The sequence below is a fragment of the Mesoplodon mirus genome (genome assembly GCF_964341445.2).
Source record: "Mesoplodon mirus genome assembly, chromosome: 4".
Taxonomy (NCBI): Eukaryota; Metazoa; Chordata; class Mammalia; order Artiodactyla; family Ziphiidae; genus Mesoplodon; species Mesoplodon mirus.
The window spans coordinates 122,162,131-122,187,231 of NC_138979.1; the positions used below are offsets into that span (position 1 = coordinate 122,162,131).

The window sequence follows — 25,101 nt, forward strand, 5'->3', positions numbered from 1 at the left end:
GGTATGAATCATAAAGGAACCTTTTAAAATTACCACACTTCTTCAAGGGAAGCTCATGCTATGGCTTATCTGCTGAACAAGATTTCCAGTAGAGAATGGATGAGAGAGGAATGAATGAATGAATGAATGAGTGCCCACATGGACCCACAACACCATGAATCAGTCTCATACTGGCTGTGCCACAAAGAGTTCATTCATTAAGGCTGGGCGTGTCCCCTGGCAGCTCTTCCCATTGTGACAGAGGCTGGCACAAGGGGAGTTGTGAATCAGACTGGCGGGCAGCACTGTGACGCAGGACATTGTAGGACAGGGCAAGGAGCTCAGGTACCTTGCTGACCCCCTCCAGACACACACCTTCAACCACCTTGATAGTCTTACTGTGATCAAGTTCATTCTACAGCCAGATGGAAACATAGAGAAGGGTCATTGGCAGTGGAGGGTGAATTCATGAATTTCTGTGCCATCAGAGGTGTGACAGCACTCAAAGCTACCAAATGAACCTGAGACCCCTGGTGGGCCTTTTCCTGGTCCCCTACAATTCTATAGGGGCATTTCTATAGTTCACTAAATGGAATCAGTATGCTAAGACAACCTAGAAACTGAGTGCTGGCCAGGTTTGGTTAAAAACCAAAACAGGCTGAACAATGAAATATCAGGCAACAGATCTAACTAAAACTATTATTTTAGTTCTTTCTGTTTCCCTAACGTGAAGATTCTAAGTATAGAGTTATTTATGGGAGAGGTAGTGGTTATTTGTTGTAAGCAAATACTGATATTCTCCTGGGTACAGGAAGTCATTACAAATGGGGATAATTAGACAGGGGAAATGACATTGATAAGTCTGGGTGTGGCTATTTTTTTGTCAGCTTGATGGAATTTGGTGAGTAATAATTTTTAAAAGTATCTTGTAAGTTTGGATGAAAATATATAATGTAAAAACCTTTAGAGTATTATAGCAAAACCAATCTTCACAAGTGATTGTGTAAATTTACTTGATTTACCTAGTGTTCGTTGACTACCTAGTTGTTCATCCATCCATCCATCTATTCATCCACCCATCCTTCCACCATTCACTCATTCAACACTTACAATGGGCTGATTTGTGTCCCCCCAAAATTTATATGTTGAAGTCCTAACTTCCAATATCTCAGAATGTGACTGTATTTGGAGATATGGTCTTTAAAGAGCTAATTAATTTAAAATGAGATTATTAGGGTGGGCCCTAATCCAATATGACCTGTGTCCTTTTAAAAAGAAGAAATTTAGACAGAAATGTACAAAGGGAAGATCATGTGAAGACACAAGGAGAAGGTGGTCACCTGCAGGCAGAGGAGAGAGGCCTCAGAAGAAACCAACCATGCTGACACCTTGATCTCAGATTTCTAACCTCCAAAATTGTGAGAAAATACATTTCTGTTGTTTAAATCACATATTTCTGTTGTTTAAGTACTACTTTGTGGCAGTTGGTTATGGTAACCCTAGCAAACTACTACAAGCATCTATAATATACCAGGGCCCTGTGCTAGACATGAATAAGATACCTTTTCTGCCTTCAAAGAGCTCCCAGCCTGCTAGGTGCAAAACACTGCTAACTGTTAGGGAAACTATAAGGCTACAGTGATGAATCAGATACTTAGTTTTGTGAGATGTTAACATTCTATAAACCAAAGCTCTTGCTCCCATCAGTCTGACTATTGGGGCTACTAATTGGCATGCGCCTTCATTTTATTTTGAATTCTGACAAAAAAATTTCCAGGGTGAGGGGTCAGCTGGGAGTTAAGTGAAATTTATATCAGCCACAGGAACTAAATACCTGCAAAGGTATGGAAGGTTGTTTTTTTTTTTTTACATTCACGTGGGATCATTTAGGTATAAAACAATCTTCAGACCATTTCTGCTGCTTTAAACATGTCAGAAAGCTCATTTTCACAGTAAAATCCTATCTTCCTGGCAGATCTATTTACTCCCAGCTCCCAGGGCTTTAGCTGATCTCCAGAGTAAGCAGAGGCTACAACAGTGACAGCTGGCACCCTGGTTCACTCAGATTCTGTTTGTGCAGTTACTGTTTACATGGAGCCTCTAACGTAGGGAACAAATCATGACTCAGACCAACGTGGCGGACATGGAGCAGGATTTGGAATAGAACACAGTCACACATTTTAACAAGCAGCATGAACAAAACTGTAGAAACATGGAGTTTTTAGAGCTTTAAGGACTTCGGATGTTGTCCAGTCTAAAAAAGAAAATTCCTTGTTTTATAGAATTGGAGTGAGAGACACAGGTGAAGTGTTAAGTGACTTACCTACAGTCAAAAGACTAGCTAGTATCAGCAGTCATGACAAAGTAGTAGTTAATATGTTCTTGTAAGTATTTGTGTGTGTGTGTGTGTGTGTGTGTATGTGTATAATTCAAATTTTCTTGAATAAAAGTGCTTAGAAAAAAAAAAAAAAGACTACCTAGTAGCAAAAATGGGATGAAAACCCTTGTCTCTTGCTCCAAGCCCAGATGTCTTTTCTGCTACTGTACGTTCAGGTTTGGGAAATTATGCTCCACAGCTAATCACTTCACAGACACCATGTCTGTGATTCAGGTGCATTGTTGTCGAATAGCGCTAGCTAGTCCTTGGTTTTGGTCTGAGCAGCTGGGAGTCCTGTTGGTGTGGGAAACCGAGTCAGGCAAGTATAGCCCTCTTTTCTATTCAAAAATAGAGCTGTTTTTTAACACAACACATGTGAAAGAAATGGGAAGAAGAAACAAATGCTTATTAGGCGCCAACTATGTGGCAGGCCCCATGCCGGCGCTTCACAGCATCCTTGAGGCAGGTATGGTTATCCCCATATTAAGAGCTCACGGTACCAATGGACAGTTCCAGGATTTGTTCTGTTCCACAGCCTGCAATTCTCCCGCTATTCTACACTGCCTTGCTCGTCATGATCAATAAATGTTATAAGGCTAAACTAAGTTATATTAAGATGTAAAGACACACAAACAGAGTAATATCTGTTAACCTTCAGCTTTTCTCAATCAGTCACTGTTACTACAGCACTGGTTCAAACTCCAGGCTAAAATAGAAACACCATTGAAGCTCATTTAGAACTTCCCTTGGCCAGAAATTTGCCCAGAGTTATATAACTTTGGGGCAGCTTTGCATCAAGAGCCATTGCTGGAAGCTTTCACTTGACCCTTATAAGGGAGGAGATTCACCATCTGCATGGGGCCTCTTCTCTTGCTTAGCAGGTCTGGCTTCTTTCTCAGCAGAGATGCAGATGCCTTCTATGAAGATCATTTTTTTAATCCAGAAAAGTCCTTGGGTACCATGTCCTGCTCTCATGATCAGAAATCTGACTGCCTAGGTCTACTGTATATTATTTTTTCTTTCATAGACACATGGGAGAAAGGCAACAGGGATATACAGTGAGTGTGTCAGTCTGGCTCACTTAGATTCTGTTTATGTAGTGAATGCTGACATACCAGGCACCGTGTGTTCTCCCAGTCACCATATTAAGTCTTTTCTGTAGATGGTCTCCATTAAGACTCAGAAAATGTTATGTTGCACTGACCTATTTTGCAGAGGTGTAAACTCACTTAGGAAGATCAAACACCCAGCCAGGTTCACACTGCCATCAAGAAGCAGAGCTGAGCTTCGAAACCAGACTGTGTGTGAAAAGCCCTGAACTTCCTTTTTATTTATTTTTTTAACATCTTTATTGGAGTATAATTGCTTTACAATGGTATATTAGTTTCTGCTTTATAACAAAGTGAATCAGCTATACATATACATATATCCCCATATCTCCTCCCTCTTGCGTCTCCCTCCCTCCCGCCCTCCCTATCCCACTCCTCTAGGTGGTCACAAAGCACTGAGCTGATCTCCCTGTGATATGCGGCTGCTTCCCTCTAGCTATCTGTTTTACATTTGGTAGTATATATAAGTCCATGCCACTCTCTCACTTTGTCCCAGCTTACCCTTCCCCCTCCCTGTGTCCTCAAGTCAATTCTCTACGTCTGCATCTTTATTCCTGTCCTGCCCCTAGGTTCTTCAGAACCTTTTTTTTTTCTTAGATTCCATATATATGTGTTAGCATATGCTATTTATTTTTCTCTTTCTGACTCACTTCACTCTGTATGGCAGTCTCTAGGTCCATCCACCTCACTACAAATAACTCAATTTTATTTCTTTTTACGGGTGAGTAATATTCCATTGTATATATGTGCCACATCTTCTTTATCCATTCATCTGTCCATGGACACTTAGATTGCTTCCATATCCTGGCTACTGTAAATAGAGCTGCAATGAACATTGTGGTACATGACTCTTTTTGAATTATGGTTTTCTCAGGGTATATGCATAGTAGTGGGATTGCTGGGTCATATGGTAGTTCTATTTGTAGTTTTTTAAGGAACCTCCATACTGTTCTCTATAGTGGCCGTATCAATTTACATTCCCACCAACAGTGCAAGAGGATTCCCTTTTCTCCACACCCTCTCCAGCATTCTTTGTTTGTAAATTTTTTGATGATGGCCATTCTGACTTGTGTGAGGTGATATCTCATTGTAGTTTTGATTTGCATTTCTCTAATGAATAGTGATGTTGAGCATCCTTTCATGTGTTTGTTGACAATCAGTATATCTTTTTTGGAGAAATGTCTATTTAGGTCTTCTGCCTATTTTTGGATTGGGTTGTTTGGTTTTTTGATATTGAGCTGCATGAGCTGCTTGTAAACTTTGGAGATTACTCCTTTGTCAGTTACTTCATTTGCAAATATTTTCTCCCATTCTGAGGGTTGTCTTTTTGTCGTGTTTATGGTTTCCTTTGCTGTGCAAAAGCTTTTAAGTTTCATTAGGTCCCATTTGTTTATTTTTGTTTTTATTTGTTTTTATTTCCATTTCTCTAGGAGGTGGGTCAAAAGGATCTGGCTGTGATTTATGTCATAGAGTGTTCTGCCTATGTTTTCCTCTAAGAGTTTGATAGTGTCTAGCCTTACGTTTAGGTCTTTGATCCATTGTGAGTTTATTTTTGTGTATGGTGTTAGGGAGTGTTCTAATTTCATTGTTTTACATTTAGCTGTCCAGTTTTCCCAGCACCACTTATCGAAGAGGCTGTCTTTTCTCCATTGTATATTCTTGCCTCCTTTATCAAAGATAAGGTGACCATATGTATGTGGGTTTATCTCTGGGCTTTCTATCCTGTTCCATTGATCTATATTTCTGATTTTGTGCCAGTACCATACTGTCTTGATTACTGTAGCTTTGTAGTATAGTCTGAAGTCAGGGAGCCTGATTCCTCCATCTCCATTTTTCTTTCTCAATATTGCTTTGGCTATTCAGGATCTTTTGTGTTTCCATACAAATTGTGAAATTTTTTTTTTCTAGTTCTGTGAAAAATGCCAGTGGTAGTTTGATAGGGATTGCATTGAATCTGTAGATTGCTTTGGGTAGTAGAGTCATTTTCACAAAGTTGATTCTTCCAATCCAAGAACATGGTATATCTCTCCATCTGTTTGCATCATCTTTAATTTCTTTCATCAGTGTCTTATAGTTTTCTGCATACAGGTCTTTTGTCTCCTTAGGTAGGTTTATTCCTAGGTATTTTACTCTGTTTTTTCAGTGGTAAATGGGAGTGTTTCCTTAATTTCTATTTCAGATTTTTCATCATTAATGTATAGGAATGCCAGAGATTTCTGTGCATTAAATTTGTATCCTGCTACTTTAACAAATTCATTGATTAGCTCTAATAGTTTTCTGGTAGCATCTTTAGGATTCCCTATGTATAGTATCATGTCATCTGGAATCAGTGACAGCTTTACTTCTTCTTTTCCAATTTGGATTCCTTTTATTTCTTTTTCTTCTCTGATTGCTGTGGCTAAAAGTTCCAAAACTATGTTGAATAATAGTGGTGAGAGTGGACAACCTTATCTTGTTCCTGATCTTAGTGGAAATGGTTTCAGTTTTTCACCATTGAGAACGATGTTGTCTGTGCGTTTGTCATATATGGCCTTTATTATGTTGAGGTAAGTTCCCTCTGTGCCTACTTTCTGGAGGGTTTTTATCATAAATGGGTGTTGAATTTTGTCAAAAGCTTTTTCTGCATCTATTGAAATGATCATATGGTTTTTCTCCTTCAATTTGTTAATATGGTTTATCACACTGATTGATTTGCATTTATTGAAGAATTCTTGCATTCCTGCAAAGGCCTGAACTTTCAAACCACTGTGCATGCTGCCTCCTGACTCTCTGTTTCTTTGCACATTTCTCTAGCCAGGAGATTTTCTCCCCCTGACCATTTATTTTCCATATTTCTTGCTCTTGGAACAGATAATTTTCAAGGTCCCTTTGAGTATTGAAATTCCATGGCTGATTAAAGTTATAATTTATGTAGTTTGATTCATTTGCACTAATGCCTGGGTTCATTTATTACATTAATTCCTCTACTAAAGGTTCCAACAGCTTTTCAGTTTACTTACAGATCTCCTGATGTTATAGAACTCATGCTGCTTTTCCCAGAATAACTTTTAAAACCTGAATTTTAAAAATGTAAGGTTTAAAAACATATCCAAAAGGATTTTATCATGCACGCAACACATCGATTTTCCATATGGACCAAAATAGTCATTTTAAGCCCCGTTCTCTTGGTTGTCTTTCCCTAGTCTCACAGATGCAGTGCTAATTGCTTGCAGCTTCGGGCTCTTTTTAACATGAGGTAACAATTTGAGCGTCTTGGGCTTGAGTGCTGCATTTGTTAGACATGCCAGGCCTGGAATTGGCCTTGGCTCGTCAGGCTGCTGAATCTGCACAGAGGTCAACTCCTCTGAACTTCAAGAAGCTTCCTGGAGAACCTCCTGTTGTGCTCCTCTCAGACATGGTGTGAGAGCCAGTGGTGTCACTGGTTCTGCAGATAGGGCATCTCTTATTCGGACCTGGCAGCTTTTGGTGATGGCCCTTTTAGACCAGCTCCAGCATCTAAGTCCTTCTAGTCAAGCTGTGCTTGTAGAGAATGTTTCTGGAAGGGGACGTTTATTCACAGACCTACTGGCTGGACTTGCTCCAGTGTCTGAGTGGCTCTTTGCAGCCAAAGGCACACCCCACTTGGGACACATGTAAGATTCATTCTGACTGGATTGAGAAAGCAAGGAAGACGAAAAAGAAAGGAAATGACAGGATTCTACAGTCACATCTGTAATTAGGGAGCGTCAGGGCATAACTTGGGAGAATTTCTAGATCTTGTTTTGTTTGTATCTTATCTGTAGTTCTGGTCATTGGAGTCAGACAAGCCTGGCTCCAACCAAGCTCTGCTATTGATGGCTGTGCAATAATGAAGACATCATTTGACCCCCAAGCCTCAGTTTCCTCATCTGTAAATTGGGATGATTGTACCTCCCCCGTGTGTATGTTTTGAGGACAACATGTAATGATGCTGCTAAAGCTCCCAGGCACCCTGTGCTCCACTGTGCAGCCAGTGCACAGGCAGCAACTACACGACGCTGTTTTTACTCCCCTCCTCCCCTCCCCTACACAGGACACATGCTAGAAAAATAAAGTTCATGCAAACTAGCATTTTAGGAGCACTTACACAGGTGTGTGCCATGCGGTGCATGTGTGCTTGATGAGGTTTCCGTAAATCTAACTTTAAAATCATATTTTAGATATACTTAGGGAGTTACAGAAAGGTACCCCAGGGTAGGCTGCTTTAGAAAGACAATAATAACTTTATGAATTAATTTGGGCTTTTTACGTATCGTATTTTCACCAAATTAGACAACCCCCTCCCCACCTCATAGCTCCCTAGAGGAACAAAAGCACATCCCTCCTGGGGATGCACAGTCCCTCCTTCTGGGGTTTTCTCCTAAAGATCACCCCATTCAATGAAGCTGTCAGGGGCTTGCTACTCTTCCCTTTTGATAAGGAGACATAGACCCAGGTCCTAGGCTGGCTAAGACATGAGCAAGAATGTTGAAGTTGGAGAGTCAAGACGAGTCTGTGTCGGAGGCTTAGCAGAGGGCAAGGAAGCTGCCTGAGGCCACCTGACTCAGGATGGTCCTCGCCTTGCCCCACAGATCATATTCCTAGTAGATCCATGTGAAGATTAGAACTGTACCCAGCACAAAGTAAGTGATGCTTGTTACCCATCATTATTACTGCTACTACTATTATTACAGCGCTTGTTACGAGGCTCTCGGGTATTTGGCTTGGGTTGTCTTTCCGAAATGGTCTTCAGTCTTACAGAATCGAGGGGTGGATTTGGAACCAATAGTTTCACAGCATATGAAGGAGCAATTTGACAGCCTTGGGATTGATTCCACAAGTCATGTGAGACCCTCTGTGTCCTCCTTACTCTCCCTAAATAGCCAGGACTAGCTGAGCCCTGGCTGGGCTGTTCAGGTTTACCTGCACGATTGCCATCTCCTGAGCTGGGTGGAAGCGCCTCATTGTGTATTCATCGGATGGGCTGATGGAAATGGGATGCAGCCAGACTGCTAAGACCACACTGTCCTGCATTTAGGCCACAGAAATCTGATTCCAAGAATGTACATCTTGGTTGGCCTCGGATAGCCGGTCCCCTGCCGTCCCCGCCGGCGGGCTGCCGCCCGCGTCCCCCGGGGCGTGGCGCAGCGCACCCCGCCGCACGTTGGGACCGGGGTCCAGTGCGGAGAGCCCTTCGTCCTGGGACACGGGGTGCGGCCGGAAAGGCAGCCGCCCCCTCGCCCGTCACGCACCGCACGTTCGTGGGGAACCTGGTGCTAAACCATTCGTAGACGACCTGATTCTGGGTCAGAGTTTCGTACGTAACAGAGCAGCTCCCTCGCTGCGATCTATTGAAAGTCAGCCCTCGACACAAGGGTTTGAAAAAAGAGGAAAAATTTTAAAAAGAAAAAGAAAAAAGGAAAAACAAGAATGTACATCTTGCATTGCAATCTAGATGTCCAGAGGAAAGTTTTGGACAAAATAACCCAGACCCAGGTCTTGGTAATTTAAAGCCTGGGTGAAATGGGGCACAGAGAACCCAGAGGAGCTGGCTGGGGAGATGTGGAAGATTCGAGGTGCCAGACGGTCGGCTTCTCTCCAAATGTTTACCACCCTGGTGCCATGGGGCTGTGGGTAGCCCATGTGCTCATTCTCTCCCCTTCTCTCCCCCTCCCTCCTTCTCTCCCCCTCTCTCCTTTTCTCTCCCCTCCTCCTCAGATTTTCCATAGGTTGGAGAAACCGAGGAACCTACTGACCCAGAGGGAGGGTGATGAGACAAATGAAACAGAGGAATCAGACTGACCCTTCCTTGGCTGAGGATACCATGAAGTTTAAGGGCTGGCCCTGGACTTTGAACCCCAGCCTCACCCACCTCTGCCTGGGTGTGCCTTTCTTCCCTGGAAGCCTTGGTCCTCTGGATAGAGAATGGCATGAGGCCTAGGGCCAAATCTCCAGGAAGCAGGAAGACTGTGGCTGCCCCTGATTCAGACAGAGCCCACGAGAACAAGGGCTGCTCTTTCCTCTTGGGCTCATGCCCCACCCCCACCCTGCCCTGTGGTACCCAGGCTGCCTGTACTGCTTGGATGCCACAGACTTGCCGGGGGCCTCCTAAGAGACCTCAGAGGCTTGCAGCTGGTGGGGCCGTTAGTCAGCGTGTCTCTGAGTTCACCTCTCAGAGGAGAAAGCATATGCTGCTGGGGCCAACGGCGGTCCTCACTGATGTGTCCGCTGCCCAGGCAGTAGTTGTTCGGTCTGGCATTGCTTTCTCTTCTTCCTACAGCAGAATATCACACGGAGTCCTGAGCCCTGAGCCCAGTCTAGCCTCTGGGACAGAAGAATTTGTGCTTTTGTAAACCCACAATACTGCAGGTACTGCACAGGGAAGTGTTTCTCCAATTCCTACCCTCCCCCAACAACTATGTATCAAACCAGAGGAAAGACCTTACGGTGAAAGGAAGGTGTCTTGTGACTGTCATTGCTCCACTTCCTGGGGCCAGCAGCCTGTGGATGGATGACACCAGAGGCCAAGAGGGTGGCGAGCTGCAGACGTGGACACCAATCATGTGGGGCAGGGGGGCAGGCACACCCTCAAAGCCCCGACTTCTCTCCTGTGTCCCCCAACCCACCCCAGCACGCTGCTACCGGGCTCCCAGATGCTGGCCAACCCCCATGGCTCAGTTGCCCCCAGCCACACTTAGGACCCCTTTCCAGGGGTCCTCTTGGACCTATTCCAGGGGCACATGGCAAAGGAAGGCCTTTCATCCAGGGATCTCACACTCACCAAAGGCTTCAAATTTGGATTTAAGAAATTTTATCTTCAAAGATATGCTAATAGGACTAAAAGAAGGAAATGATCATCGGCTTTAAACTTCTGCCAGACTTTGGTACCATGCCCATGAATTTTAAAAATAAATTCTGCTATTTTATTGTGAACAGGATGATCACACTGCCTTGTGTGTGTGTTTTAAATTTTACACGTGTCACAAGCCTTCATTTATTAAATGTAAATTTCTAAAATATATCACAATTGTTGAAACCCTATTTGGACATGTCTGTTTTCACATGCCTGGAGCCTCAGAGGATGAAAGCATCCCGGGCCTCTCTTGACCATCATCCACTCTCCTCTTGGTGGACTGTGGGAAAAGCTGTTCCCCTTCCACATTGTCATTTTAACCTCAGAAAATCTAAGGTGCATCTCCCTGTTTCGTTACAGCAGCTGACCTATAATGGAAGAGGCCTTCAAGGTTTAGGCATGTACAGTTCAGCCCCTTTCTCACTCCATTTTAAACACTGTTTTCTTCCGTACAGTAAGGCTGCCTTACCTGCTTACCAGCTCTGGGGGAATGGCTGGTAATCTTGAATCCCTTACCCTTAGACAACGGGGTTCAACCATGGCTGCACATTGGAATCAAGGCTGGGGGAATTCAAAAAACTGATGCCTGAGTCCCACCCCTAGAGATTCTGATTTACTTGACATTGGATGTGATCTGGGCATTGGAAATTTTAAACCCTCCCCAGGTGATTTTAATATATTGCCAAGTTTCAGAAACACTACCCTAGGACATGCAAGTATTAGCATGCATCAGAATAACGTGGAGGAAGGTTTGTTAAAAATCAGGTTGCTAGACCCCATCCCCACAGTTTCTGAATCAGTTTCTGGATTGTGCCTGATAGTTTGCATTTCTAACAAGTTCCCAGGTGAAGCGATGCTGCTAGTTCAAGGACCGCATTTTGAGAACCACTATCCTAAAAGAAAGCAAGCCAGGGAGATGGGCTGGGAGGGAAATGTGAGTGAATGCACAAAGATCCAGCTCTTTCTTATTCTCAGACTCTGCTGTTGGCTTCAGAGGCGGGAAACCCTAAGCACCATAGCTGCTGCTGTGCAGAAAACCCATGTGGGGTTGAGCTGAGTCCAGAAAGCCAGAGTCTCTGTTGGATAAAGCATGGACCTGCAACAGAGAGTCTGGAGGTCTGGATCAGCTCTGTCCAATGAGAATATCATGCAAGCCACAAATGTGAGTCACATACATACTTTCATATTTTCTACCCACATTAAAAAATTAGATATGAATTTTAACTATGTATGTATTTAACCTAATTATTCCAAAATCTTATCATTTTGACATGTCATCAACATAATTATTAGTGAGATAATTTACATTCTTTTTTTCACCCCAAGTCTTTGGAACCAGGTATGTGTTTTACAGGAGCACATCTCAGTTCGAACTAGCCACCTTTCAGTGGCCACATGTGGACAGTGCAGGTCTGGATACACCAAGTACTGGGGCCATCAGCTTCTGAAGAAGGGCTGATGCATGGAGGTCAGCAGGCAGACCCCTCCTTCCCACCCCTCCTAGAGCCCATGGAATCTGTTCTCCGCATCTGAGAATCTTCCTGTGTTCACCATCAGTGCTTCTGGAGAGCGTGAGAGGTGAAGAGGGCCAGATCAGGTCTGCAGGGCTTGTTTCTTCATGTCTGTGTGTCTGAGGTCAGACTCTAAGAGGCTTTCACAGCCACCTCTCCCCGTTTCCAGACTTAAGCGTCGACAGATACGAGCAGAGCCCCTGGGTGTTGGTGGGAGAAGCTGAGGCTTTGGTTAGGGAGAAATGGGTGTCTGAATTAGACTGAGGAAGAGAGCGAAGGGAGAGCTGTGGTTGGCCTGAACAGCCATGAGTGTTCGTTTGAATGCTGCAAGCAGGCGTGAGCTGACAGCTCCAGTGCTTTCACTGGCCAGGGAGCCCAGAGCACTGTGGGTTTTTACAGCACTGGGTCGACAGCCATTGTGCTCTTCCCGTGGCATGCCGCCCTCTGTCCAGTTGCAGTCGTTAACCATGCTAGTACTGAGTGCCTACTGCCTGTGCCAGTACACCAGGAAGCCAGTAGACTGTAGTTATTGGGATCACATGTTTTGGAGTCAGGCAGGCCTGAGTTCGAATCCCCACTTTTGCAGTATGATCTTAGGAAGTTTTAAAATCTCTAAACCATAGTTTCTTCATTTGCAAAATGGGGATAATAACACCTATACCTGAGAAATCTTGTGAGGATAAAGTGAGGTGATATATGTAATTTCTGAGCTCAGATCCTGGCTCACAGGCACTCAGTGAACGGCGGCGGTCGGGACGAGGTGAAGTGAGCAAGGTGCACCGTAGCTCTTATCACCATCACCATTGTTGCGCTTGAGTTATTACACCATAGTCGGTGCCCCAAGAATTACCAAGCTGCACAAGGCCTGGTCCTTTCTCACCAGGGGCAGAGGGTCTGTAAGGGGAGAGAAGATGTACAGATGAGTCGAAGATGAGCTAGGTGTGATGAGTGCCTTGAGAGAGGAAGGAGGAATCACTTCCACCCAAGGGATTTAGAGACTGTGCCCTTGAAGAATGGACGAGAAGTCTACTGGCAGAGATTGAGGGGAAGGACAGTTTATGGAGAGAATGGCTTGATCAAAAGCCCCAAAGGTGAAGGACTGTGCTCAGGGAGTACTGAATGGTTGTGACACTGGTGCATGGAGACAGCTAAAAGGGGTTTGTAAGAGGCTGGTTGCAGCCCATTTGTACGGGACTTATGTGCCAGGCTAAGGAGTTTGGACTGTGTTTGGTAAAAAATAGAAAGCCATAGACAGCAGCCCAGGAGGGAATGACAAGAGTAATGATGAATACTTTTTCCTTTTGAAACAGAGGGGTTTTGAGAGTCAGAGTTTACTGACACTGCCCCATCAAAATTGAACACAAACTTTCATGCCTTGAGACACAGGTAACTTGTCAATCATGTTATCCATTACCACCCCTTCCCAATCCCAGTCCCCAAAGGAACCCTTGTTACCAATGTGGTGGGTAGCCTTCCAGACTTTCCTCTGTACAAAGACAACATATAGAGACTAAAAAGATTTTAACCAAAATTGGAGCATAGTATACTTACTGTTCTGCCATTTACTTTTTTATTGTAACTAACTCCCCATTCCCCCTCCTCCAGCCTCTAGTAACCACCACTCTTCTTCCTATTTTTACAACTTTGGCCACTCTAGTTACCTCATATAGATGGAATCATACATTATTTGTTCTTTTGTGACTGGCTTATCTCATTTAGCATAATGTCTTCAAGGTTTCTCTATGTTATACTATAGAATGTGTCAGAATTTCCTTCCTTTTTAAGGCTGAATAATATCCCATTGCATGTATATACTACTTTCTGTTTGTCCATTCATCCATTATTGAACACTTGGGTTGCTTTCACCTTCTGGCTCTTGTCTGCTATGTACTTTTAAAATAATATATTGTGGGCATGTTTCCCTGTGGGTTCCTATAGAGCCAGCTCATTCTTCATGGCTGCCTAATATTCCATTGTATGGAAGTGACTAGTCTAGAATCACACAATCAGCTAGTGGTGTAGTGGGGATTTGAAAACAGTTCTTTCTGGCTCCAAAGGCTGAGCACTTTTCACCACTCCAGGAGACATGATGGATGTGTACGTTTTGAGCCACCGCGTGGCCTGCATGGTGTTAGGCAAGTATAAAATAATGTGATACAATTTGATTGAGTTCTGAGAGGATTCTGACAAATGAAGTGATGGGAGTGGGTAGAGGCCAGATCTAGCCCTGAATTAGGAGTCTTCCCACGACAGAGTTATGGCCAATGACACTCAGATTGATTTTCCATTGCTGGAAGGAAGAGAAGGAAGTAAAAGTGATCGGAGAACATAAATAACTTTTAATAAAGCCAGGCAAGACTCTGTGTCTTCCCAAGACACAATTATGGCCAATTCTCGATCAATGCTGACTTGGGTCCCTCTCAGAGTAGCTCTGGAACAGTAACAAATAGTAGCACATTTAAGCCAGAAGGGGCCTTGGAGTTCATCTGGCCCAACGCTTTGTTCTAGGAGAGGAGAAAACTGGAGCCTGAGAGATGGGCCCCACTACATGCCTGCACCTCAAGGTTGTGGCTGCTGGCTAAGCAAAGTGGTAAGATGCTCCAGAGTGTGTCCCATCCCAATTTTATTGACTCATACTCACCCTGTTGTTGCTGGAAACTTGTGCATTATTTTTGTCGTTCATTTCTCCTGTACACATGCAGGCTGCCAGGCTTTATTAAAAGTTATTTATGTTCTCTGATCGCTTCTACTCCCTTCTCTTCCTTCCAGCAATGGAAAATCAATCCGAGTGTCATTAAGAGGATATTCCCTGAAGAAGATTGCTGGCGACAGTGGATCTGTCACCCAACTTACTTCTTTTCACTGAGCAACTGGAATTTCTTCCACAGGGGATGAGCCCCAGTGTTATTTCACTGTCTGAATTCAGGCAGGCCTCGCTCTGACTTACCAAGTTTTCATCCCATTGTCTCACTGTCACTGGCTGATCTGATCTCTGCACTGATTAATTAGTTTCAAATCCCTTCATATTGGTCTAGTAAAATTGGCTGGTTTAATTCGTGATGGGAAATCCTGAGAATGTTTTATTTTGACTCTGATGAGGGGCACCTTTTTATAATGTCCTGTTGGAGACATCCCTTGGGAGAGAGACATTGTCCTCCATGCAGTCTCCTGAATTACACAGAGCAGACGCCGAAACGGTGGTGAGACTCTCCCTGCTGCCAGGTCTGGGTGCTTTTACAACAAGCACTTCTGCCTGTTAATGGGGCAGTTTATCGTGTCCTCTCACCACATGCAACTTGGACCACCATCTTTCCTCTAGAGGTTGTCTGAGCTGCTTCTAAGCATCAACACCTAGCCTGTCCGGGTGGGGCCTGCTTGCTGTCCACCCCTGCCGTCCGGGGCCAGAACAGAGCCACGGCCACTTCACCAGCCCCAGTGGCATGCTGCTTGATTTATAAATACCTTCTTTTTTTCTACTGGCTGTGATTCCCCCCAGGAGAGGTTGGAGTAAAAGTCCCAAAGTTGAATATTTTCTGTTCTGTCACAAAGAGAAATGGATGAGCAGATATAAGTGGCCTTAAAGGGGAGAAGAGAATTCAGCTAAGAGCCAACCCCATCCTGGATACAGGACTGACTCATGGCACTCAGCAAGATGCCTTCCGTGGTGTGGTCACTCACTGGCTGGAATTAAATTCTAACAGCTGCTTTCCCAATCAGCAGCCACGAGGATGCAAGGAGCTTGTTTATTTAACACGATCAGACCACTGTGTCCAGCTAATCTCTACTTGCCTATCTCCCCTAAGATAGCTTTCACAAAAATGTGTAAGCACATTCTAATAATCTTCTTGAAGTCCCTTAAAATCCCCCTGCGAGGCCTGCCCCAATGGCCAGGCAGTGGCTGAGTCGCCCCGTGGTGGAAGGGTTCTCATACATCTCCGTTAGGCAAGGCAAGAGCTGCAGCCCAGCCAGAAATGAGCTTCCCCCACAGAGCAGCCTCCCTGCGAGGCAGGGCCCTGGGAGCTGCTGTGCAAGTTGCAGCATTTGGCTCATTCATTTGTCTTCATTAATGTTGCTTATAGCAAGGCCTTTGTCACATATACGATTATGGGAGATTCAATTCTCCTGAATGTGTAAACACAGAGCACCAGTGAGAGGCTCCAGGCAGGCAGCAGCCTGAAAAGGAGCTTTTCTGCTATTGGAGGGATGACATATGCTTTCGGTCCCTAGGGATGGGGGCCACACTGGAGGACTGGGTCTTAAATATCAGGGACTGGGTCTTGCTCCTCGGTCCTTGGCCCCAGGGGCCCACCTCTGCCCACCAGTCACCTCGCATGACCTCATGTCCTTATCCATTCCTCCCTCCCCTCAGCCACATTCACCAAGTCCACTCAGGTTTCCGCCTTAACATCTCTTAACTCAATCCCTTTCTCTTTCCTCCTCCAGGGTCCTGTCCTCATCTAAGGCCACCGTCGTCTCATGGCTGGATTCCTGTGACAGCCTCTTAATCATACTGCCTACCTCTAATCTTGTCCCACTCTCCTCCATTCTCACCCTGCTGCTGTCCTCATCTTTCTGAAATGCAAGTCAGTTTGGGCCACTCTGCTTCTCTGGGAGAAGGCCAAACTGCTTCACCTGGTCTGCAAGCCTCTTCAGAACAAGGCCCCTGGAACCTTCCAGGCTTCAACCCCATCCCCTTTTTGGGTTATACTTTGTTCCAAGGTTCCAAAACAATTCTACCTTGTGCATAATATCTTCGGGCTTTTACCTAAAGCAATTTTTTAGGTTTTTTAAAAAAATTATTTTTATTAAGGTATAATTGACATATAACATTAGCTTCAGGTGTACAACCTAATGATTCAATATTTGTATACACTGTTAAATAATCACCACAGTAAGTCTAGTTACCATCTGTCACCATACAAAGTTACAAAAAAGTGTTTTCTTGCTGCGAGAACTTTGAAGATTTAGTCTCTTAGCAACCTTCAAATAAGCAGTACAATATTATTGACTATAATCACCATGCTGTACATTACATCAACATGACTTACTTATTTTTAGCTTTTAATTCACTTACTCTGCCATTTCTCAGATTAAGCCAGGAGAACATGGGGAGCTGGATTAAATAAAATGTCCAAATCACTGCTTTACTAAGTATCATTCTTCTCCAGGGATTGATGTTTCTGTTCTGAGCTGTCATACTCAGGCCACTTTAGGTGCAAGAAAGAGAACAATCGAGTTACCAGAGGAAAAAAGGGGGAATTTATTAAAGGATATACATGAGGGAACCCAGCGAAATCTGGCTTCGGGAAGGGTAGAAACAAGACAGCCCTATGGCCCTGCCAGTCTTTCTCTGTCTCTCTGTCTCTGTGTCTGTCTCTCTTTCTGTCTTTCTCATCAGCTTCACCTCTCTCCATTCTCTTTACTTTCTCTTGACCAGCTTACTCATCTTGTACACAACCCAAAATGTCACCCACATGCCAGGGTCTCCATGGGCTTCCAACTTTAGCACCCACCACCCACTACAACTTCCTTTTATTGGAGAGGGCACGGGCTGGCCCTGAGTCATCTCTCTGAGCCGGGCTGCAGCGGTCCTGGGTCCTAGTGAGCCTGGGGATTGGTTGTCCTTGGCTCAGAACTCTTTCCCGCAATTCTTCCCCATAGCTTTGACCCAGGGCAGGAGGTTACAAGGGTATCCTGCTTTCTCTGTCAGGGGCAGGGAGCAGAGGCAGATTATCAATGGGAGGCTGTATTAATTTATTACATTAACTGTATTACTAACAAAGTACCATAAAAAAGTAATAAAGGAGGCTGTGTTAGTAACAAAGTACCACAAACTGGGTGGCTTAAACAATAAAAATCTATTGTCTCAGTTCTGGAGGCTAGAAGTCTGAGATCAAAGAGTTGACAGTGTTGATTCCTTCTGTGAGGGAAGGATCTGTTCCATGCTATTCTCCTAGTTTCTGGTAGCCTTGAGCATCCCTGGCTTGTATATTGCATTCTCCCTGTGTCTTCACATCATCTGCCTTCTGTACATGTCTGTCTCTGTGTCTTAAGTCTTCCCTTTTATAAGGACATGAGTCATATTGGATTAGGGTCCACCCTAATGACCTCATCTTAATTTGACCTTCTACAAAGACCCTATGTCCAAATAAGGTCACATTCACAGGTACTGAGGGTTAGGACTTCAACATCTTTGGGGGGGGCATAATTCAACCCATAACAGAGGCTAAGGGCAGGGCCAAGAAATATCCCTACTGTTCCTCTCAAGGGCCCCCTCAGGAGCTCCCTGGTGAGCCCACTTTGCCAGTCTTCCAGATACAACTAGACACTGCAGTAGAGAGAGACATTAGGTGCAAATTGAGGCCCACGCTACAGACAGGAAAAGCCTTGTAAACCCCAAGTAAACACCTTCTACAGGTAAACAATGCCCCACTGAACCCTGGTCAGGAATATAGCTTTTTGGTTTTGTAAGACCTATAGGGAAAGGTTATTTATAACCTGGATAGGTTGGTAGCTCTGATGGCAACTGTTAACCTGGTCAATAATAACTACAACAGTAATGCTAATACTGTATACCATGTGTGGTGCCTTAGAATTGCCAAAGTGTTTCCATATCCATTATTTTATTTGTTCCTCACAACAACTGTGCGAAGTAGGAAAAAGCAGATTTTCTTTTCTTTTTTTTTTTTTACAGCTTTATTGGAGTATAATTGCTTCACAATGGTGTGTTAGTTTCTGCTTTATAACAAAGTGAATCAGTTATACATATACATCTGTTCCCATATCTCTTCCATCTTGCATCTCCCTCCCTCCAACCCTCCCTATCCCACCCCTCTAGGTGGTCACAAACCACCAAGCTGATCTCCCTGTGCTATGCGGCTGCTTCCCACTAGCTATCTATTTTACGTTTGGTAGTGTATATATGTCCATGCCACTCTCTCGCTTTGTCACAGCTTACCCTTCCCCCTCCCCATATCCTCAAGTCCATTCTCAAGTAGGGCTGTGTCTTTATTCCTTAGATTTTCTTTTGTTTCATTTTATTTTACTTTTTTATTGAGGAATAATTGACATATAACAGTATATTAGTTTCAGGTGTACAAGATGATTTGATATTTGTATATACTGTGAAATGATCACCAGCATGGGTCTGGTTAACACCCATCACCATACTTAGTTACAAAAATGTTTTTCTTGTGATGAGAACTTTTAAGATCTACTCTCTTAGCAACTTTCAAATATGCAATACAGTATTATTAACTATGGTCTCCACGCTGTACATCCCCATGAATTATTTATTTTATAACCATAGGTTGGTACCTTTTGACCCCTTTTACCCATTTTGCCCACCCCCAGCCTCTGTCTCTGGCAACCACCAATCTGTTCTCTGTATCTATGAGCTTCTTTTATTCTTTTTTTTTTTTTTTGCAGTACGCGGGCCTCTCACTGTTGTGGCCTCTCCCGTTGCGGAGCACAGGTTCCGGACGCGCAGGCTCAGCGGCCATGGCTCACGGGCCCAGCCGCTCCGTGGCATGTGGGATCTTCCCGGACCGGGGCACGAACCCATGTCCCCTGCATCGGCAGGCGGACTCTCAACCACTGCACCACCAGGGAAGCCCCTTTTTTTTCTTAAAGGTCATATGGTATTTATCTTTCTCTCCTGAAGTCTTTAACTTAGCATAATGCCCCCAAAGTTCATCCATGTTGTTGCAAACGGCAAGATTTTGTTCTTTTTATGGCTGAAGAATATTCTATTCGGAGTAAATCACATTGTATTTATCCATTTACCCACTGATGGACACTTAGGTTGTTTCCATATCTTGGCTATTGTGAATAATGCTTCAATGAACATGAGGTTGCATAAATCTTTTTGAGTTAATGTTTTCATTTTCTTCAGATAAATACCCAGGAGTGGAAGCACTGGATTTATACGGTAGTTCTATTTTTAACTTTTTGAGGAATCAGCCATAGTGGCTGCCCCAACTTACATTCCCACCAGCAGTAAACAAGAATTCCCTTTTCTCTACATCCTTGCCAACACTTGTTACCTTTTGTCTTTTTGATGATACCCGTTCTGACAGGTGTGAGGTGATAGCTCATTGTGGTTTTGATTTGCATTTCCCTGATTATTAGTGATGTTGAGCATCATTTTATGTACCAGTGCAGATTTTTGGTTATATTATTTCTTTGTGCCTCAGTTTCCTTATCTGTGAAATGAAGATAGCAATAGCTGCTCGAAGGATCATTGCGAGAGTTAAATGCATTAATAAATTTGAGCACTGGTACCCTGTAAACATGATAGAATGGATGATGTTTTCATCACCATCATTCATATCACAGTTAGAGAAAGGAGACATGGAGGGTAAGAGTCTCAGCTAAGACTCTCAAACCCACTACCAAGCCAGGGCTGTCCCTCACAGCTCAGGGGCAAGAGGATCAAATGGGTACCTCTGTTAACCCAGAAAGAAGATGCCTCTCCATTCCCACCACCTCGTTCCATCATACCCTAGAGTTACTTTGCTAGAGGCTCATATAATGTCACTTCTTTTAACTGTATTTTCATTTATTTTATTTCCTGTCAGAGCTGTTTTGTTGTTACCAAAATTAAGAAAGCATAAAGAAAATATATTTTAGGTTAAAATAACATGCAACTCTTTAGTTATGCCTATAATATCCAAAGGGCATGCAGTGCAATTCTTTGACAGAAAGAGAAAGGGGAAAGGAAAATCATACACCACATGTACACACACACACATATTAGAAGACATGTGGGATCTGGAAGATTGTACAAAATTTGTCTTTAGTTTCGGTCTAAAAACTGTCTAGCCCTTTCTATCAAGCCCTCCTCTCTCATTTCCATCCATCCACATCTCCGGGTCCCAACTGTTGGAGACTTGTTTTTCTCTCTCTCCCCTTTTTGCAGCCTCTCGGCTTCATCCTGGGATGTCTTAAGTTGGGCTCCTCAGAGGCTGCTGCTGAGATAAGGATCATGTGAAAGAGATTTATTAGGAAGCATTCCCAGGAAAAATTGGCAGGGAGGTCGATCAGGAAGGGAGGTATAGGAAAATATCAAGCAAAGTCCCACAGAGTTGCTCTTGGAGAGAGAGGAGGTCATACTTCAGAGCTGTCTTCATCAGGAAGGGATGGGCAAGGCACTGGAATATTTTCCACCTAATCAACTGTCATTGGTTGTTAAGTCCTACCCGTCCCCCTTTCCCTCCCCAGGACAGAAATTCCCCATCACTTCCAGCTGTCTGTGTGCAGTCCTGAGGGTGGGCCTTTACATGAGAAGCAGGTGCTTGCTGTTGGGAATGAAGGCACAGCTGGTGTGTATGAAGATGATAGATCTGAGGGGAAAGGGGGCAGCTCCATTGGGCGGTTCCTGACTCCATCCTGTAAGAGGCTGCATGAAGTCCCTCCTGAGCCGAGCTGAGGCAGCTTTAAATCCTTGAGTGGAAAGTCTGCAGAACGATCACCTTTCTGTTGCTTGTGTGCACTGTCTCTTTGGAGAAAGCTTTGATGTTTCATGCTACACAGGGTCTGGTTTTTTATTTGTTTTACTAAACTCAGTGAAGGTAAAGAAATGCCATGAGTGAAGGTGGGAGAAAATCCCACCAGTCCGCAAACATGTTTTAGTTCCATGTTACTGATTTTTAAACGAAAATAAGAGACCCCGTGGCCCTGGGGTCTCAGCTGTCCTTGGACGTGTTCCCGATTCAATGTCAGGTGCCCCCTGTAATCGAAGACTCACTCCACATCTTTTTTTTTTTCTCTTTGTCTTCCTCACTCTTCCTTTTCTGTCCAAAACTGGGCTTGGTTTCTTTATTTCCTTCTCCTTTTTTCTTCTTTGAAAGCTATGGCTTTGCTAGTAAGGGGGAGATGCTGAGAATGGTGGGTTGAACCCCCAGTCTAGATCCTTTTCGGGATCAGAGTTTTGAGGTGAGGAGAGTTGTGAGGTAACCCTCCATGGCACGGATGAAAGGAAACAGGGAGGAACGTAGAGAGCGTGCTGTCCGAACTCCCCGTATAAGAGGTAATTTCAGAAAAGGCATTCTGGGCTTCCCTGGTGGCGCAGTGGTTGAGAGTTCGCCGGCCGATGCAGGGGACACGGGTTCGTGCCCCGGTCCGGGAAGATCCCACATGCCTCGGAGCGGCTGGGCCCGTGAGCCATGGCCGCTGAGCCTGCGCGTCCGGAGCCTGTGCTCCGCAGCGGGAGAGGCCACGGCAGTGAGAGGCCAGCGTACCGCAAAAAAAAAAAAAAAAAAAAGGAAAAGAAAAGACATTCTCCCTAATGAGGGAAGTTGGGTTTCTGGCCTACAGGTGGAGGGTGAGGTGCTTGGCTGGGGCGGGGCGAGTGGGGGGCTGCTGGCAGCTGGCGCCTGAGGCAGGGAACTGAGCCACTCACCTCCAGTGCCTCTTGGCAGAAAGGCAAGGTACTTCCTAATGGAGACTGATGAAGCCGGAACTCTGAGAGATAATGAACTGAAACAGGATTCCTCGCTGAAATGAAAGCAGGGCTGGCGATAATAAACGCAGCTGTCTCTATTGAGCCTAGAAGCTGCACTCTGCGTGGAACTTTGTGAAATGAGGCCTTCCTTGTAGAACAACAGATTGTGAGGAGCGGACTCCATGTTTGAATTGCTGTTAAACTGAGCTAAGCAAAGTCAAGCCATAGCCTTCCAACTCAACAGATTAGTCCTGCAAGCAAGGTGCTTGGAAATGTCTAAGAGGCCTGAAGCCTTCTCAAATCTCCTGGCAACCTTTGAAAGGAAACAGTTGTAAAATTCCTCCTGCCAGGTAGGAGCTTAAGCATCTCAAGGGTAACCTGCGACTATTGTCCAAGGTTTTTCTCTGAATGGAGGGACATCCTCAAGTCGGAAATTTTGATATTATGGGTAAACAAAAGAAGACAGAACCCTCAGGTGCAAGAACTTTGGAACTCTAGAGAGACATTTTCCCGGGCTGGGAAGTATCCACAAAATATCCCAGGCTTTGGGACACAGTAAAGAAGGAACTGAAGGAATGTTTATTCCATAACAAGGTCGGATAACAAGTCTACTGCTCCTGAACTCCCAGTATGACTCCCAACATCACTAGCTTTTCTACTGTGCTGAATGGAAAGAGTTGGGTCTGGATCAGAGAGATGTGCTCCTGAGGTAGGATGTTTTATTGATTTTTAAACTGATATTTATCTGTATAACACTTGATATTTGCATTGTCGTTCACTAAATTTTTAACTTCTGCCCTACATGATTGCCCATAGTATGTAGTCTGTACTTCAGGAAATTTTGTGTAGGTTGGATTTTTTAAATCAATCATAATTTTGATGGTTTAAGGGAATAATAACACTATACATCTATAAATCACTTCTACAGTTTACAGAGCATTTTAGTATATTTGGTATCAACTGCCACAACATCTTTGTGAGGAAGTGTTGTCATCTCCATCTTCCAGATGCAGGAACTAAGATTCATGAGGGTGCAGGGACACACTCAACCTTCCAGTGCTTCCTGGCTTGTGTTCAGAAGTCAGTTTTCCTTACTGCAAATCTTATATTCTTTTTTAAAATTCAGTACTCGCTAATTAAATTAATTCCCTTGTAGAATAAATGCTCATTATGCCAGGTTAATTTTTCTGTTTAATAATGTATAAGGTCAACAAATGTTTCTTTTTATTTATCATATTATTGTAAAGTGAGGTATACCTATAGTGGGTCAGCATTGAATGAGTATCAACTAAGACTGAAAGAAGGATTACTTTCCCCATGTTGTGGGTAAGAGAATGAAACAACAGTAAGGTTAAGTGAATTTCCTAAAGTCTTGGTGAAATGGTAGTATCAGTACTGAGTGTTTCAGGTCTCCTGGTCAGCCCATAAAACACCCCTATATTTTCTATTATTGCTTTGATAGACCAGTTATTTGCAATACCCATAAGAACACTTCCAGTAGAAGCATAATACGTGACCTTACACAAGACTCAAGGGCAGATCCATATGTCTGTGCTTTGAAGGTTACCCAGTTTAACAGAACAATTTTAAGAAAAAGAATACAAAATTAGTAAGGGACTCTGAAGATTAAGCTTCATGAGCTTCACAGTAAATCCACCTCTGCCAATAGCTGGTGGGAATGCTCCAGGCTCTCACCACACTCCACCTCCCAGAGTTATACTATCCCCATGAGCAGGAATGAATTGATTTTTATCTCCCTTCATTGGTGAGGACACATCCTAGAAAGATGAGGTAAAGCCCCAATTGAGGACAAAGATATTGAGAGCAGCTGGCCATTTGAAATGCATTCAGGTCTCCAAGGCCAGATAAATTACTTTCCAGGGAACCAAAACAATTGAAATATATGATTAAGGAACAATTTTTTAACAGTTTTTGAACAAGTTACCAAGGAATGAATAGCCACAGGTCAGAGGGAGAAATTGGTACCCCCAAATTTCAGAGGTGGACTCTGCAAACTGCAGACTGGTGATCTTAACATTAGCCACTGGCAAATTTCTAGAATGGGTTATCTAACAAATAGTTTGTTAAAATGTAGACAGGGGAGACATGATTACCAGGTTCTACGATGGATTTAGTAAAAAGAAATCATCACAAATCAAGTTCATTTCCACTTTTTAAACTGAAATATTAAACCCAAAGATCAGGGGAATATGTTTGGGTCTTAGAAGGCTTTTTGACAGGCTTTTTCATGATATTTTTTCAAACAAGTTGGAGAAATGTGGATTGAACTATGAAATAGTTAAATAGATTAGTTTGGTTGACCAATAGAGTGAGATGAATTAGTGCTGAAGTGAAAGAATTGCCCATTTCTTTTCAGCTCTTGTTCAATGGGGATACAAAGATGAATAAGACAGGGCTACTGCCTTCAAGACTTCAGCAGAGGAAAATGATTTATAAGCAACTAGCTATGATCATTCTGGAGAAGGCTGTACCAAGGATATATACAGGAAATGGGATGACTGAAGTAGAATCACTGGGGTGGTGGGTGGGAGAGCTTTATGGCAGTTAGCAATGTCAACTGATACAGAGACCATCTTGCAAATTAGTGAGGATTTCAACTGGAGAGGAGATAACTTGGGGAAGGTCATTGAACTAAACGACTTTCAGGTTCTCTTCAAAGGCTAAGGTTCTGAGTTTGTTCATGATTAAATCATAACAGCTGGTCTCAGCACAGCCAAGCCTGGCCAAAGCTCTGAGCTTACGTCTCCACAGCCAGACTGTGGGGCAGGGGAAGCAGAGCTGCTGAGGTAGGTACCAGAGTCAGCTCGGAA

General features: G+C 43.9%; 1 long non-coding RNA gene across 1 annotated transcript in view; it reads left to right on the forward strand.

Annotated features, from left to right (window-relative positions):
• The window catches only part of LOC309802997, a 78,173-nt gene extending 68,943 nt beyond the window's left edge, over window positions 1-9,230 (forward strand). Inside the window, exon 4 of the long non-coding RNA XR_014293875.1 lies at window positions 9,181-9,230. This is a non-coding gene — a long non-coding RNA (uncharacterized lncRNA). The remainder of the gene's footprint in view (window positions 1-9,180) is intronic.
• The last annotated feature ends 15,871 nt before the right edge of the window (window positions 9,231-25,101 follow it).